We start from the raw sequence: 18,170 nt of genomic DNA, 5'->3' as shown, positions 1-18,170 counted from the left end.
GTCAGGCGGAGGGTGTATGATGGCCACCCTACTCCCTGTCTCCCTGAGATTTCCTTAGCCCTGGAGCTCTAATGCTCTGCTAGGCTGGGGTTCCCGGTAGCATTTCGGGATGCAGACCATTCACAAAGTCCAGGTTAGTGTCACGGGACCCAAACCGCACACACACTGAGTCCAATTAGCACCTATAGACCCAACCTGAGTGTTGAGTCCAGTTCATTTCTCTGGACCCAAACAGGTCTCAGGGCCTAATCCACGCACTTAGACCAGTTAGCACTGACTCCAACCACAGTCTCAGGGCCCAGACCACACACTGAGTCCAGTCACAGTCTCAGGGTCGGGATCGCGCCCTAAGCTCAGCTAGAGTCTCTGGGCCCAAACTGCCTGCCAAGACCAGTTAGGTTCTCTGGGCCTGACCATGCGCCAAGCTCAGCTAGAGTCTCTGGGCCCAAACTGCCCACCGATTTCAACTAGGTTCTTTGGGCCCAAATTGTCCCCCAAGTTCAGCCAGGGACTGTGGGCCCAAACTGCATGCCCAATTCAGCTAGGGACTCTGCACCCAAACTGCATGACAGGTCCAGCCAGAGTGTCAGGACCTGGACTGCGTGCTGAGTTCAGCTAGGGTCGCAGGGCTCAAGTCTTTCACTGAGTCCCCTCTCCTGCAACAGTTCCCACTGGTTACCATGCCAGTCACCTCTCCTGGAGGGTTCTCAGCTGCAAACCTCAGCCGCTTCGGCTGCCACTCTGGTCCAAGAACATCCGCGCTCCTCTCATGTGCAGGGGTAAGCAGATTTTCTGTATTTTGGTCCTTTCAAATTGTGGAGTACTCCTGCTGTAATGGGGTGGGGAGCTTGGTGTTCCTGGTTAAGAATTCCATGCAATTCCTTGAATCATTGACTGGTGCTTCTAAACACAGTCCACACTATTCACCGCCATCTTGGATTTCCCTCCTTTTCTTTTCTTTTTTTTTTTTTTTAACTTTTATTGAATGTCTATGATTTATAAGTCATGCACCAAAATCTCCTCTCCTCCCCTCAGTAAAATAAAACAAACAGACCAACAAAAAAATCTTATCACAGAAGCTGTAGTGTATCATGCAGTATAGCCTTTTGTCCACATATGTTTACTTTCAAATGTTCATTTCCGTGAGTCATGAGTCTGGTTGGAGGCCTACACTATCCTTACTGGATCCTCACTGGGATTGCTGTCAAATATCCTGTTGTTGCCATGTGTCAAGGAGATTCTTAATCTTTGAATCTGGAGGTCTGACTCCTTCATGTGTTCCAACAGTTCATACATGGGGTAGATCTTGGGGTGAGGTCCACTCAGAGCCCTGGATCAGGTCCCACTCCGTTGTACTCAGGCCAGGGCTTTCGCTCTCTCCCTCTCTCTCCTCTCTCTCTCTCTCTCTCTCTCTCTCTCTCTCTCTCTCTCTCTCTCTCTCCCCCCATGTCATCATGGCAGGGTCCGTTCTCCTGCTCCTATGTCATGAGAGATGGCTCAGTCATTAAAGTCTAGGCTCACAACCAAAAAGGAACCATTTTCTAATAGGGAGGGAAGAATGGGAGGACACAAGAAATGGGATAACCATTGAGATGTAACAAGAATAAATTAATAAAAAGTTAAAAAAAAGAAAGAAAGTAAATGGCCAAGGAGACAAACATGTCAGATGTTTCAAGCACTGTTCATAGATATGTCTGCATCCCTGCTAAGAAGAAAACAAGGGCTGGAGAGCAACAGAACAGAAATTATCCTAAGCATAAAAAAGAGATCTGCAGAGTGAAGTACTGAGATGGTTAATATCCTTGGGCCCTGATCGAAATTATAGGGAAATTATAGGCAATGCCAGTGATGGCTCAGCACAAGGAAGTAGTTAATAGAAACACGGAAGGTGCCATCTACTCCAATAATTGCCTGCTTATCTGTTCTTAATGTTATTTTCTCTTTCGATCTGGTAAAACCTCTAATCTTCAAAATAAGCACTTTATATAGTAAAGATAAAGTTGAGGAATATTTATTGTGATTCATAAAGCTAGTCTGTGTCACTATCAGATATTTTAAACATGGCTTTGTGGAAATAAGTGAAGGCTACCCAAATAAGCCTAAAGAAAAATGCCAATTAGTATTTGCTTTCATGAGAGGAGTAACTCTTCTCCCTTGTGTTTGACATGAATGCAGAGGCAGGCAGAAGAGAAGGACAATTATATGGTAGAGAATAGGAGAAAGATTCCATTGTGCTATGACAGGAGGCTTTGGCTCAGGAAGCTGTATGCAGGTAGAAATGTTGTCCCAGGCTCCTGTTAAAACTGGTCATAAGGAGGAATAGATTCATTGGGAGAACCTATTAGGGCTCTACTGTAAAACCAAGGTCAGAGAAATTTATTTGATTGGCATGGGAATGACTAGGGTGGCAAATTGCAACTGCATTCTCAGCATTGTTTTTGAAAGCACATTTAGGCTTTCCAGGCAATCTAAAATCGTGTTTGAGAGAAGAAAAGACAATAGCTATGTTGTTTTTATCTGGACACTAGAATGCTAGAACGTGGATGGTATATCTGGAAAAGGCTGTGTGGGTACAGTGACATTAGAGAGGACATGCTTATACGTCTACTTGGGACACGTTTAGGTTTGAGCAGTCAAATTCCCAGTGCAGAGGTCAAGAAAGCTGCTGCATTTGGAGTTAAAAGTTCAGGAGTTGTGTTAGACACAGGTAGGAAGTGTCAGGGCTTGTGAAGTCTGAAGGAACAAGACCCTCTGACCTCCTGTCAACATGTGTCATTATTCACCAGCGATGCTCCATTCCTCTGTGAGGTCAGCCATATTGCTTCTACAGACCAGCTAAGGGCACTGAGGCCACAAACTCTTGGGAACATACATCTTGCAAGTGTCTGGGTTCAGGGTTCTTTCTTTTGTCAGACTGGTTTAACCAGCAGCACAGGCTAGGTGGCTTAAAGCCCAGACATTTCCTTCCTCAGAGTTCCAGAGGCTGGAAGTCTCCCAGGCACTGTGCACAAGATTGTTTCTTGGAACCTTGTTCCTTGTCTTACAGCCAGCTACTCGACACTAGCTGTTTATACATCCATACTGCCTCACCCTCTTCTTTATTGGCCCTAGTCAGGTTGTACTAAAACTCTGCACTAAGGGCATCGTTTCATATGTCATATTTGCAAAGGTCATACAAATCTGAGGATGACAGAATTCACTCCCTAATAACTGAGCCTAGATTTTTCAATTCCAAGTTCATTACTCTTTCAGCTCTACCACAGAAATATCAAGTCTTATGCACTCATTATACTTTGTGCTCAGTAATGTCTTTCCTGCTTGCCTTGTTTAGATCAGCAGTTGTACATTTCCTTTGGGTACGTACCGTACCTTCCTTAAGACATTACTTCTTTTTTACAGATGTCATTTCTTAATATCAAATATATTTTCATTTGTCTTACATGTTGTCTCACTCCACCATCAACATGTGTAATCTACAAAGACGGGGATAAATTTTTTTCATTTAATTTACTGCCATATCTTTGGCACATGTAGTCTCCCACACTGCAGGTGTTCAATAAATATTTTCTGATTGCAGGTGGGGAGGTGTAGATGTGAAGATGCATAAATAAACCTAAGTAAGCATGAAGGCCCACGTGAGTGCTGGAATGAGATAAGCATGCACTTAGCAAGCCTAACATAGAGTTATGCATGGCCTAAAAATGGGACCTCCATCTGCCTTGTCATATAAATAATCCACATGAGAGAATAGGCTTGGCACTCTCCCAGAGTACTGGTGCTTTTGTTCTCTTGCTGCTATTTTCCTGCCTCTGGTACTTGGGCTTTCCAGAATAGAGCCTCCCAGCCTAAAATTTATGCTGTTGTATGTCTTCAGAGCCTCCATGAAGTTTGTGATGGCTCCAAACAGAAGCCATCTAGAAACTGTTGCTAAGTTAGTAAGTCAGGGCATGGTCACATAGACTCAGGTATTTGACTATTTCATGCACAGTTGGTGGCACTGTTTGAGAGGTTCAAGAAACATAGCCTTGTTGCTGGAAGTATGTCACTGGGGGTAGGCCTTATGTTTCCAAACCTCATACCATTCCAAGTGCTCTTGCTCCTCCTCCTCCTCCTCCTCCTCCTCCTCCTCCTCCTCCTCCTCTTCTTCTTCTTCTTCTTCTTTCTCTCTCTCTCTCTCTCTCTCTCTCTCTCTCTCTCTCTCTCTCTCTCTCTATCTCTATCTCTCTCTATCTCTCTGCTTTCTGATTACTATTCAACACATGAGCTTTCAGCCTCCTGATCCTCTCACCATGCCTTCACTATGCTGTCATAGACTCTAACCCCCTGAAACCATGAATCCAAAATAACCCTTACTTCTCTAAGTTGCCTTAGTCATGATCTTTTATTCAGAGCAATAGGAAGTAGCTAATGCAGAGGTCTTGTTTCATGAATGCCTCTCCTTTTCCTACCAACTCTGGTCATTTCACCACTTCCATGACACTCATAAAGGAGGAAACAATTCACCTTCTTGATCCCTGAAACAGGTCCCTGATGATGCCTCAAACCTAGCCCCTTACATGATGCCTGTGACCAACTCCGTTGCCAACTTCCAAAGGAAACTATGAGGTCACTCGAAGCCCTAAGACAATGTGATCTGCTCCTCCACAATGGAGTAGGAGATCAAACATAGGACTTCTATATTGTTGCATCCTTCAAACCTCACCTGAGGTTTTTGTTATATCAATACTTGGAGATCAAGAGCAGGGCCAATTCTTTGGTTCAGGGCAAAAGATACTGCTTGTCTAAACTAGAAAGAACATATTCTATCATCACTGTTCTCCTAAATCTGTTGATTGTACTACCAGCCCCTTAGGTCTTTGGAACTCTTTTTAAAAAATATTTTATTAATTTATTCATATTACATCTCAATTGTTATCCCATCCTTTGTATCCTCCCATTCCTCCCTCCCTCCCATTTTCCCCTTACTCTCCTCCCCTATGACTGTATATGAGAGGGACCTCTTCTCCCTGTATATGTTCATAGGGTATCAAGTCTCTTCTTGGTAGCGTGCGATCCTTTCTCTGAGTGCCACCAGGTCTCCCCATCCAGGGGATGTGGTCAAATATTGGGCACCAGAGTTTATGTGAAAGTCAGTCCCCATTCTCCACTCAACTGTGGAGAATGTCCTGTCCATTGGCTAGATCTGGGTAGGGGTTCGAAGTTTACTGCATGTATTGTCCTTGGATGCTGCCATAGTTTGAGCAGTACCCCTGGACCCTGATCTTATTGTAAGTTTCTAGGATACTCTGGATTCTTCTATTCCCTATTCTCCCATGCTTCTCTCACTTATGGTCCCAATACATTGTCCTCCCCTCTGTTCCCCTTTCCTGATAAATGAAGACTTTCATGGGACATGCCCCTTGGGCTAGTGTCCAGATATAAATGAGTATATACCATTTGACTCTTTCTGCTTCTGGGTTAACTCGCTCAAGTTCCCTTTCTCTGCTTTCCTACTGTACTAGCCTTTGTATGAAGTAAAAGACACTTGCTAGGCTCACTTACATAGACAACACCAAGGATAAAGGGAAGTAACTGGAAATGAAAAACACATGGTGGATGCATTAAAATAGGACCTGCCACATACCACCACACTAATAACTAACATCTGAAAGCTATCATATAACTTCCAAATTGCATCCTGTGTGAGGAGCCATTTGAAAAGAATGCAATGTTTTTAGGAAGCAGTTTTCCCTGCCTGGACCCAAATTAATTGAGATTTTGTCTGTGAAACCTTCAGCCCAGTGCCTAGCATATTATAAGACTTGGAAGAAGGCCACAGTCTTCATGAAACTGTTATTATTTCCCATACACAAGGCACCAACAGTTGTGTTAGTTGTAATTTTCCTGAACAGCCCTACACAGGGCATCTTTCAACTTCTCCTCCTTCCATATATGAAAGGTGACATTCTCTGGATTCTAAAATCTTTTGAAGCCATCCTTTTTTACCTTTGTCAAGGGATATGCCTCCCAGATAACTGAAAACCACAGATACAACCCATATAGAATTCTTGCTTTATTGTTGATGAGAGAGACAGAGAGAGTGAGAGAGAGACAGAGACAGAGACAGAGACAGAGACAGAGACAGAGAGAGACAGAGAGAGAGAGAGAGAGAGAGAGAGAGAGAGAGAGAGAGAGAGAGAGAGAGAGAGAGACTGAACTAAAGCATGACAATAATAAAGTACTTGGAAAATTTTTTTTGGTTTTTCAAGACAGGGTTTCTCTGTGTAGTCTAAAAATCAGCTTTTAGTGGCACACAGGGAAAACCTTGAGACAATGCAAGCAAGTGACTTTATGCCCCTTCAAACCTGTTGGGAGGAGAAGATGTTTTTTTAAATTTATTTTGCCATTTAATTTCCCTTCAATCTCCTGGCCTCAAGCCAGAGAAGCTTCAAGCCTCTTGGCAGAACAATGAGAATTCACTTTCTTTGCTCATTATTATTTTTTCTATTGGCAGCACTCCCGTCCTAGCAGCCTGATAAAAGTTACGTTTCTCCAGTGGCTCCTCACTGCCTCTGAGAAAGCTCCAGAGGAGTTTGGGCAGCTTCTATCAAAGGAGACATGTAGGCAAAGTTCAACTGGGTTTTGGAAATCAGACTTGGGTGGTTCCTCCCTCATTGTGTATGCATGCTCTGAGGAACCATGCTTCAAAGTTGGGTCTCTTCAAAGATTTCATCACAGTGCTGGAGGGTGTTGGCTGAGGAATATCCTGCTGAGATCCCACTTCTGAAAGGTCACAGCACTAGAAAGCATGTTTCCTTTCAAGATGCCACCCCAGAGAGAGCTTTTTATCACATTAGACTAGTTCCTACTGTTAAGGGGAGACTGAGAGACCTACTTGAAAAAGATGCTTCTCTTTTGCATGCCATTTGGGGAAGTCCTCCCATTCATTTCTCCCACCCAGCTCGCATCCTACTAATGAGTGGCGTTAACGCTGTGCAGATTCTTTGTTTGATCAACTTATATTCAGACATCTGCTATCTGTTAGAACAAAGGTTCTCAACCTGTGTGTCTCGACCCCTTTGGAGGGTCTAACAACCCTTTCACAGGGGTTGCCTAAGACCATTGGAGGACGCAGATATTTATACAATTCGTAACAGTAGCAAAACTACAGTTATGAAGTAGCAATGAAAATAATTTTGTTGCTGATGGTCACCACAACAGGAGAAGCTGTATTAAAGGGTCACAGCATTAGGAAGGTTGAGAACCACTGCATTAGAATGATTGACATCCATGTTGTCAGAAGGAAGAAACCAACAGGAAGTTCTACAACAGGTTCCCCTCCAAGACAGGTTTGTCTTAAGTTTTTTCATCTCTACCGCATCAACTGTAGTCCAGATGGTAAATTCCAGAAGAGGCTGATATGTGTTGACTCTTCTGAGTAGCAAGCCAATCTTTCACCATCCTACCTATCCACCCCTTTGCTTAGTGTATCCCCCACTGTGCACAGCACCCTCCTCTGATAACTTGGTAGCCGACTTGGTTCTTAGATTTCTTGTCCAAGGTTGTAACCGTTACTCTACTTTATCATGGCCCAAAAGCCTGAGGAGTGATCACAGCAGGTCACACAGGCTCAAGTCACCAGTAAAGAAGCTGACGTTCTAGTAAAACAATACTCTGTAAGTCCTTGGCTTAACAAGAGGAAAAAAAAAAAATCATTCTCTGAAATCTTAAAGGCCCTATGGTAAAAGCTTATGTACAGTATAGTAAAAAATATATGTATACCTAGGGTTTCAGATACCGAAGGAGGGAGGATCTTAGGAAGTTACCCCCTGAGGATAGGCTCCATTAGCTTGCAGCATTATGTTTTTATTTTCATTACAATCCATTCCTGGTGACATTAGCCTGCTTCCAGTTAGTCCCTAGCATTTATTCGTTTGCTCAAATGCTAAAGAAGTACAATGAAGTGTCTTCTGTGTGAGAACCACTATGCAAGGCCTTGAGGCTGACTAGCCAGCTCTAATTCAACAAAGACGGCCTCTGAATAGTGCCCATGCTAAGCGCTGGTTTTTGGAATCACTTCTTGCTAGTCTAATTCCGTGTTCCTAACTCCTACAGAGATGATGCCTCTCTATGAATTACATATTCCTGTGTTTTCCCAGCCAGGATCTGTTTTCCCCAACGTTTCCCATGATGACAGTGTTATCAAAACAACAGCTCTTATGTGATATAGAAGTAGGCATCCATAACCACAGAAATAGAAGAGGAGCCTTATTTAGTCACTTTGTCTCATCTGTCCCTCATCAAGGGTTTATGTCTGAACAGGAATAAGGATCCTTGAGAGGTTCATGGTACTTTTATCAACTTTGATTTGCCAGCTAAGAGATAAATCACATAGAGTGGACACAGAGGGGATAAAGCAGGAATGCTCTGCGTGGAGTCACCAGATCCCTCAGCAGGAGGGAGGTGACTCTTAAGAACCACAGGCTTCTATGAAAATCATCAGTGTGCTAGGAAGACAAGAGAGGAAACCTGCAGACCAGAATACCAGCCTGTTGCAAAATAATAAGAGACCTTTACAGCATCCGTGCAGCTATTTGGAGTTTATGGGAGATTTGGTTCAGAGAAGAAGAAAGGTTGTTTATAATTTGCAAGGTAGTAATAACTGTATAGAACTGAGTAGCGTAGAGCTCTGTGTCCATGTCTGCATTAAAAACCCAACTGGTAGGTATTTAGCTAAACTTTAGAAAATGCTCTACTCCAAGGCTATAGATCTCTTGCCTATAATATGTTGATGATAATTCTAGGGAATAGAAAGCTCTATGCAAGAGAGTTCCCAACACACAGCAAACTCTGCTGAATGTTATCCATGGCTGCTAGAATAATTTAGCAAGCATTTCCAGCTCTTTATCGTTGACACAAAGTCCACTGATATTTCCTGGTTTCTTGCAGTTAAGAAAGACTATGTGAAGACTTTAGGTCACAGTTATAGCAGAAACAATTCTGGGGACTAATTCCAGAGAGACTCTTCAGAATTCTCCTTTTCCCTCTGAGAGATGTTTTATTAGGTGGTATCCTAGAATACAGGTGAAAAGACAGCAAGCTGGTGATGCTCATGTATGCAAAACACAGTCTTTATTCTCTTAACTAGATGAGATTGGAGGAGGGTATGGTAGCACAAATAAACTGGAGCATCCTTACAAAGACATACAAACAAACCTGTTATGATATTTTTAAAGGTACAGTCTAATAATGTTTATTATTAGCCCTATAATTATTATGGTGGTATTTTCTAACCTGCTATCAATCAGTGCAAACATAGACACTTGTTATATTTTTAATTAGCCTTGCTTTACCTTGGGCAGGACAAATAATTCCCTAAACTACCTTCCATATCTCCCTGTCCCTACCCCATGCTCTCTGCTTCTAATAATTTTCTATCAAGCTACTACCATTCATAATCCCAATTACCTGCTAATGTTCTTCATCTGGGCCAAATCCTCCATCTATGCCAGCCATATGTTTGTCTCCACCTAACCCATGGCAGCAGCCTCCTTCCTTCCCCTGCAGTACCTGACCCCTTTCCTTTCCAAGATCCTTCACCTCCCAAGCCCTGGAACCTTTGCCATGCCTTCCTCCAGCCCTGGCCAAGCATCAGTATTTTATTGGTCAAATATGGAGGCAAGGTTACAGTGTCAAGGTAGCAAACTGACCTTGGGAGCCAGTAATTAGCATGAAAATACATCAGACCAACCTCCAACGCAAAGCAAACTTTATTATAATTATATCAACATACAATTCTACTTACTGTTTTAATGTGGTTTTATTGAGATGTAATTCACGTACCATAATATTTACCCATCCACTTATTTTTAATTTTTTATTATATTTATTTACTGTGGGAAGAGCACACATGCCATAGGTTGTGTGTAGAGGTCAGAGGACAACCTACAGAAAGAAACTCTCTCCTATTAACATATGGATCCAGTGGATTAGACTCCAGTCATCAGGCTCAGCATCAAATGACCTTCCCTACTGGGCCCCAACCTACTGCTTTAAGCCCAGTAATTTTTAGTATACTTGCAGATATTGGCAGCCAACACTAGAGTCACTTTTGGAACCTGTTCATCATCTTGAAATGGACTTTCACGAGCTTTAGCTATTACCACCTAATTCCCAGACCAGTGACAAGTAACCATTCATCTGCTTCATACCTCTATGAAATACCACATTATTTTCTCTTTTCTTTATTAATGAGAATTTTATTGAAATTCATCTCTTTTTAGTGCTGTGTTCTGTTATTATTTTTTAATTTATTATAATTTATTCAGATATATCCCAATTGTTATCCCCTTGCTTGTATCTTCTCATTCCCATCATCCCTCCCTCCCTCTTCCACCCTTCTCTCCTCCCCTAGACCTCTGACAGAAGGGGACTCCCCACCATATGACCACAACCTATCAGGTCTTATCCAGATAGTCTGCTTCCCCTTCCTCTGTGTGTCACAGGGCCTCCCCACCAAGGGGAAGTGATCAAATAGGGGGCACTAGAGTTCACATCTGAGGCAGTCCCCACTCTCTCTACAGCCATGGAGAATGAGCTATCCATTGGCTAGATCTGAACAGGGCATCTAGGTTTACTGAATGCATTGTCCTTGGTTGGGGTAACAGTTTGTGCAGGTCCGAAAATTTGCAGGCAAATGGATGGAACTAGAAATGGTCATCCTGGGTGAGGTAATCCAGACCCAGAAAGACACTCATGGAATATATTCCCTTATAAGTGGATACTAGCCCAACATATATGTCCTGTGAGAGACTCTACCCAGGGAGGGATCAAGACAGATGCTGGGACTCACTGCTGGACTCTGGGTGGAGCCCTAGAGTGGTATGGAAGAATGGAGAGATGGAAGGACCCAGAGGATTCAGGAACCCCACAAAGAGACTATGAAAGCTAGTGGATCTGGATGCTTTCAAGGTTCACGCCTATTATAGCACATGTCAATACATTGCTTTTGGTGTTTGAATGGTATCTTACTAGCATAAACTAGTTTATTCATTCATTGATGAGGTTTTGCAAGTTCATATTTGGGCTGTTCATGCTTGCATGAGTAATAATGACATACATTCATGTACAAGTTGTCATTTCACTTCTGTAATTAGGAATGAAATATTGAGTCAGATGGCAACTCTTAACTTTAAAACTACATTACCTCAGTTGAAAACTATAGATTGTATTCAAAAGTGGCTATACCATTTATATCTACTCCTTTGCATAATCCTATAAAAATTTTGCACAGTCACTGGCAGTGTCCTTGAGTTCTGCATTTCCTACATTTTGACCAATGATTGCTCTTATCTATCTTTTATGTTCTATCATCCTCATGAGTATGATTTGATATCTTATTGTGGTTTTCATTTTCATCTTCTGATTGCTAATGACTCTCGGTATTTATTCACTAATTATTCATAATTCGCATTTCTTCACTGGTTTGTTATGTTTCATTATTAAGTGGCAAAAGTTCTTTACATATTGTGAAAATAAGTCTTTTATTACTTACATGATTCAGACACATTCTTCGATTCTTGTGGGTAGTATTTTTCTTGTTTTTGATGGCTCCTTTGAAACATAAATACTGTGATTTTAAAGTTGTCTAACTATATTTTACTTATCATTTTTTGTGTCATACTTAAGAATTCTTTGTCAAATTTGAGTTGTGAGGATTGACCTTGTCAAGAAACATTTGCCATGCTTTCTTCTGAGTTATATGGGTTTAGCACTTTCATTTAGGTCTCTGATTCAAAGTCTATTCATTCTTAATCAATTTCTGGCAGTTCTGCAGAGCATGATTGATGTATAATAAGCTTTACAATCTTAAAGTGTGCAACTGTGGAAGTTTGAGCATAGGTTTATACTCACAAAGACACTGCCACCATCAAGACAAGGAGCATTATCATTGTCTTTAAAAGATGTCTTATGCAATTCTGAAAACTCTTTCTTCCATATTTCTCTCTGGCAAATGCCTGAGCATCCACCGATGTAGTTTATATCAATACAATTGGTTTAAATGTTAATCAATGGTACTTGGTTATAACTAGATAGCAATAAGAAATTCTTGGGGCCTTCTGCATAGTAATAAATGAAACAGGTAGTTATACCATTGTATATATTTTTTAAAATAGAAGAAAGAAATTTTAATATTTTCACCATAAAAAAGATCCAATAATTTAGGTGAAGATACATTTACCATGAATTAAACATTACACAGTGTACACATACATCAAAGCATTATGTGGCACTCTATAAACCTATACAATTTTATCTTATGTCAGTTAAAAGTTTTAAGTTAAGAATGTAGAACTGTTTGAATTTTAAGAAATCTGTATAAATAGATTCATGTACTATATACTCTTTTCTCTCTTTTTCATCTTGGAAAATAAGTATAGCATAAAATTATCATCTTATCCATCTGAAAGTGTACATTGTGTTGGCATCAAGAGCCTTCATTATGTTGTCCTGTCATCACTACCATCCCTTAAAGAACTTGTTCACCTTCTCAAAAGCTTTATAGCAATTAATCAGCAATTTCTAATTATTTCCATCTCTTTAATCTCTAGAACCTTCCATTCTGCATCCTGTCACTGTGACTGTTCTAAGCTTCATATAAATAGAAATATACAGTGCTCTCATCTTTTGCCTAGCTTGTCAAACTTAGCTTAATGTCTCTAAGATTTATCCATGAAGGCATGAACGATGGCTCAATGATAAAGAACACTTCGTTGTTCTTGTGAAGAGTGAGGTTTAATTCCCAGTCATCATAAAATGGCTCACAACTATCTGTAACTCCAGTTCCTGTGTATCTGATATCTTCTGACCTCCATGGCACCAGACACATACATTGTATACAATCATGCATGTGCATAAAGCACTCAAATGCATAGAAAATAAATACATCTAATAGAAGATTTGTGTAATAATATCTTTTATCAAATTTTCATTCTTTAGTGGGACTGTATAACATCCCCCCTCTCTGTCCCTCCCTCCCTCAGTCACCCCTTTTCACTTGCACTCTCCCCTCCCTGTGTGTGTGTGTGTGTGTGTGTGTGTGTGTGTGTTTATCTCTTGATTATTGATGAAAGGAAGACATTGCTTTCATGTTTTGGCTAAAATTAGAAATGACATTATGAAGATAAGTATAAAAATATCTATATCTATTCAAATCCGGTGTGTGTGTTTGAGGGATATACACTCAGAAAAGAAATTTCCTATACTATTGAACTTACACACAGCTTATTCTTTATTATTGAATTGTATTCTACTGTATGACTATATAACTGTACTTTGTTCATGGTCCTCTTCAATTGACTAGTACAGGGAAAGCTGCAGTGCACATCTATGCATATATAAATACATGCTTTTATTATCTCTTCTGTAGTAGAGTAGAGCAGTGAAGCTGTGTGCGTGTTGAATGTTCTAGCACTCTGGGAGAAATTTTTTTCAAAGAGATCAGTCTATCTAGTATCAGATTCAATCACTTCATTTTGTCAGTTTGCACATCTACATGGTACATTTTCATCAGATTGACCTCCAATTATTTTTTCATATCCCCTTCCTCCTCCTGCTGAATCTCTTCTCCCCTGCTGGTCACTTTTCTATTTTCATGTCATGTGTGTGTGTGCACATGTGTGTGCATATATAAATATGTGTAAATGTGTATGTGTGCTTGTGAATGTATGTGTCTGATTGAGATTAATTACAGTTGCTTATTTGCATAAACACTGATGGGGTTTTTTTATTAGCACATGACAACTTAAGACAGTGGTTATGCCAACAAAGAAAATGTCCTTCATCTCAGCTGGAGTCATCAGCTTCTAATAATGCCTTGGGAGTCTCTGAAATAATTATAATCCACTGGAAAAAAGACTTCTTTGACCAAGGCAATAGCAGCGCTAATCTATAGGCAGAAACATATATTTATAAAACATTTTGACTGCTGTACATTATCTATTTAGAGAAATAATAGTAACAACTTCCCATCTAAGGGTTATGATCTGTCTCACCAGCCCTAGGCTTTTCACCAGGTTTACAGAGCCAGTCTTAACTGCTTTCTTCTGGAAAGGCCTCAAATATAAGCAAGACCTGGTTGGTTAGACTCTTAACAGTGGTGTCACTATTGCATTAGTGGGCAGACATATCTTGCCTGACAGTTCAGCTAGGTACCATGTTGCTTTCTGCTCTCTTGATTTTGTAAGTTTCATATTGTAGTATTGAAATGTGTTTACTAGTACCATTGTGGCTACGATTTGCAGTGTTATAATTAATAACAGTGAACATAATTTCATCTGATCTGGCATCTATGTGTTCTTTCAGTTGTTGCTAATGGTGTGCTCCTACTTTTCACCCATTTTAAATGTTTGGGTTTTTATCTTAGAGTTCTGAAATATTCAAATATTGACTATGTAGCTCCTGAGTTTAGGATTTCAGATACTACTGATATCAGATCAAAAATACTTTATAAAAATATGTCTGTTTTGAGCACGTACAAACCTTTGGTCATTATTTCCTCATTAATAAAGTGTAATGATAATTTGCATAGCATTTGCATTGGATTGCATTTTGTAAGTGATTGAAGAATGATTTAAATCATGCAGACTCCATGTGTGGTTTGAATATAAATTCTTCATCATTGTGCTTAAGAGACTGGAATATGCTTGGATGTCGTTGACCCTGGGGGTTGTGAAACCACTTCCTGAGAGTATAACAAAGGATTAGTGTACATTCTGGATATCATTCATCATATATGTACTTTCTAAATGTTTTTTTTTTTAAGAATTTTTTTTTTATTAATTTATTCTTGTTACATCTCAATGTTTATCCCATCCCTTGTATCCTCCCATTTCTCCCCCACCCCGCCCCCATTTTCCCATTATTCCCCTCCCCTATGACTGTTCCTGAGGGGGATTACGTCCCCCTGTATATTCTCATAGGGTATCAAGTCTCTTCTTGGCTACCTGCTGTCCTTCCTCTGAGTGCCACCAGGTCTCCCCCTCCAGGGGACATGGTCAAATGTGAGGCACCAGAGTACATGAGAAAGTCGTATCACACTCTCCACTCAACTGTGGAGAATGTTCTGACCATTGGCTAGATCTGGGTAGGGGTTTAAAGTTTACCTCCTGTATTGTCCTTGGCTGGTGCCTTAGTTTAAGCGGGACCCCTGGGCCCAAATCTGCCTATCATATTGTTCTACTTGTAGATTTCTAGGACCCTCTGTATCCTTTTATTTTGCTATTCTATAGGGCTTCCTCAAGACCCAGCTATCCCACTCCTTGGAATATACCCAGAAAATGCTCCAGCACACAACAAGAAAATTTGCTCAACCATGTTCATAGCAGCCTTATTCATAATAGCCAGAACATGGAAACAGCCTAAGTGTCCCTCAGTAGAAGAGTGGATAAAGAAACTGTGGTACATATACACTATGGAATACTACTCAGCTATTAAAAACAAGGAATTCCCGAAATTTGTGGATAAATGGATTGAGCTAGAAATGATCATAATGAGTGAGTTAACCCAGAAGCAGAAAGAATCAAATGGTATATACTCACTTATATCTGCATACTAGCCCAAGGGGCATGTCCCACGAAAGCCTTCACTTACCAGGAAACTAGGACAGAGGGGAAGGCATCCTATTGGGACTCTAAATGTTTTCTTTTAGTCTGTGGTTCATCATTTCATTACTGTCTTTTGAAACACCTTTTCACTTTTGATTTGGCACTTCAGTATTCTTCTTAAGTGAGTTATACATCTTTAATTTTTCTTTTTCTTTTTCTTTTCTTTTCTTTTTCTTTCTTTCTTTTTTTTTTTTTTTTTTTTTTTTTTTTTTTTTTTTTTTTTTTTTTTTTTTTTTTTTTTTTTTTAATCTCCAATAGATTTATTTTTAAAGAAATGACCAAAGGGAGAAAAAATGGGCTACAGAAGTATGGACTAGAAAATAAATACAAATGTAAGCTGTTTTACTAATTATTTTCTAACCACAAACTTGTATAGAGGATGATGCCCTGTACAAAACAACAGATTCAAACGAGGTATTCCCTTAGCAAGGCTGAAGATTCAGTCTCTGATATTTAGAAGTCAGGATGCATTCCTTGCTTTTGGATGGATCACTGGATGTTTGGCATAGTCCATGTTTTTAAATGGATTTGAATAAAAGAACAGCCACCTGACCCAGGTAGAAGTAGATGCCCCACGGTTTTGGGAGTGACCGCTATCTGCTGCTTGAGTGGCGCTAGCCCCTTCCCCAGGAGCTTGCAGCCGGCAGCTGGCCCTTGCTCCGCTGTAACTATGTGCGACCCGAAAGTGATGATCAAAAATGCAGACATGTCAGAAGAGACGCAACAGGACTTGGTGGAGTGCACTATTCGGGCATTGGAGAAGTACAGCATAGAAAATGATAATGTTGCCCATATCAAGAAAGAGCTTTACAGGAAGTACAACCTCACCTGGCACTGCATTGTGGGGCAGAACTTGGGTAGTTATGTGCCTCATGAAACCAAACACTTTATCTACTTAAATTTCATTCTTAACTCTAACTTTAATTTGTGTGTATGTGAATGCATGTCACATGTGTATGACTTCCCATGGAAACCAGAAAAGGGCGTTGGGTCCCCTAGAGCCATATAAGAAGTGCTGAGAACTGAACTTGCACTCTCTGCAAAAGCAACAATCACTCTTCACCATTTGGTACCTCTCTAGTCCCATTATTATACTATGGAAATGTTTCTCTAACCCAAAGTCATAAATATTTTCTTCTCATATATTTTCTAGATGTTAAATATTTAGCTTATTATGTTTCATATTTATTATGTTTTATATTGACTTCTACATTCATTTCAAGTTCATGTTTGTATATGGCAAAGATGAATATTTGTACAAGGTTAACAGGTATGTCAGCATTTTGTTGAAAAATGGTTGCCTTATATTCATGAATGTATTTCTGAACTCTACGTTATTTTTTTTTGGTCTACTGCTTTAGTAGCATTCTCATACTGCAATGCCCAAGTATTATAGATTTGAGAGATGCTTACATATCTTTGGGAGTAAATTTGTCAATTAAAAAGTAATTATATATATATAAAGTCATTGTTATATAAATAACAAAACAACAAATATATATACATATATATATATATATATGTGTATATATGTTTGAAATAGGGCCTTATTATGTAGCCAAAGCTGAGCTGGACCTTACTATGCTATACTTGGTTCTAACTGACAATCATTCTGCCTCAAGATGCTGGAATTCCATGCATGTACTACAAAGGGCTGGCTGGAATTTTAATTTGGGCAAGAGTGGTGTTGAATTGTATTACAGTTCTTAGTCCATGTCTGCTAATTCAAATGTCTACATCTGTGCAACTTCAGTCATTTGAAGTTTCGTTCTCACCATTGTGTTATTTTTCTGTGTCCTTTCATGCACGGCACTTGTTTGTCTAAGGCTATGAAGTGTGACTGTTATCTTGTGGGATGCTGGGTACTTTAATGTCCCTGCAAACTTCCAAAGCTTCCTTTTGATGTGTAGCTTGGTTGTTTGGAGCTTATTTGTTAAGGGTTTTGGGTTTTTTTGTTTTGTTTTGTCTTTTGTTTTGTTATTTGTTTTTTTCAACATTTTTATACTAATCATTGCTTCCTAAGGATGTTCTACCCAACACCCTGCATATAATGACTTTCTTAAGTCTGACTATAAGACATGCTTTAGGCTAGTTTGTGTACTGTCAGCTATTTCTTTCTGGTTCTTACAAGTGACCATTTCCTCAGTTTTTTTAAAGTTTCCTCACATATATACATGCAGGTATCTACTAATTCTTGCTGAATTATGAAACCCTATGCAATTCTTAGGATCATGATCCCCGTCTGGATCTCTCACGTGCTTCCTCCTCTGTCCACTCTAACACCAGGGCTCTCCCTGCGTTTCACTGACAGCCACCAAGTTCTGCCTCTGTATTGTCTTCTTTGATTGTGACCTTGAAACACCCCCATTTGACAATGCTAGCATAAAGCTTTAGCTTAGAATTTTGTGTCTTTTAGAGACAACTGCCTCCTTATTTTTCAGTGTCTTTAGAACCATGGGTTCAAGTATTTTGTCCAGTTTTTCTACAGTTGCATTTGAAAACGATAAATCTAACCCCTGTTACTTC

This window comes from Acomys russatus, chromosome 13, assembly GCF_903995435.1.
Source record: "Acomys russatus chromosome 13, mAcoRus1.1, whole genome shotgun sequence".
Taxonomy (NCBI): domain Eukaryota; kingdom Metazoa; phylum Chordata; class Mammalia; order Rodentia; family Muridae; genus Acomys; species Acomys russatus.
Note: the sequence above shows the minus strand (reverse complement) of the source record.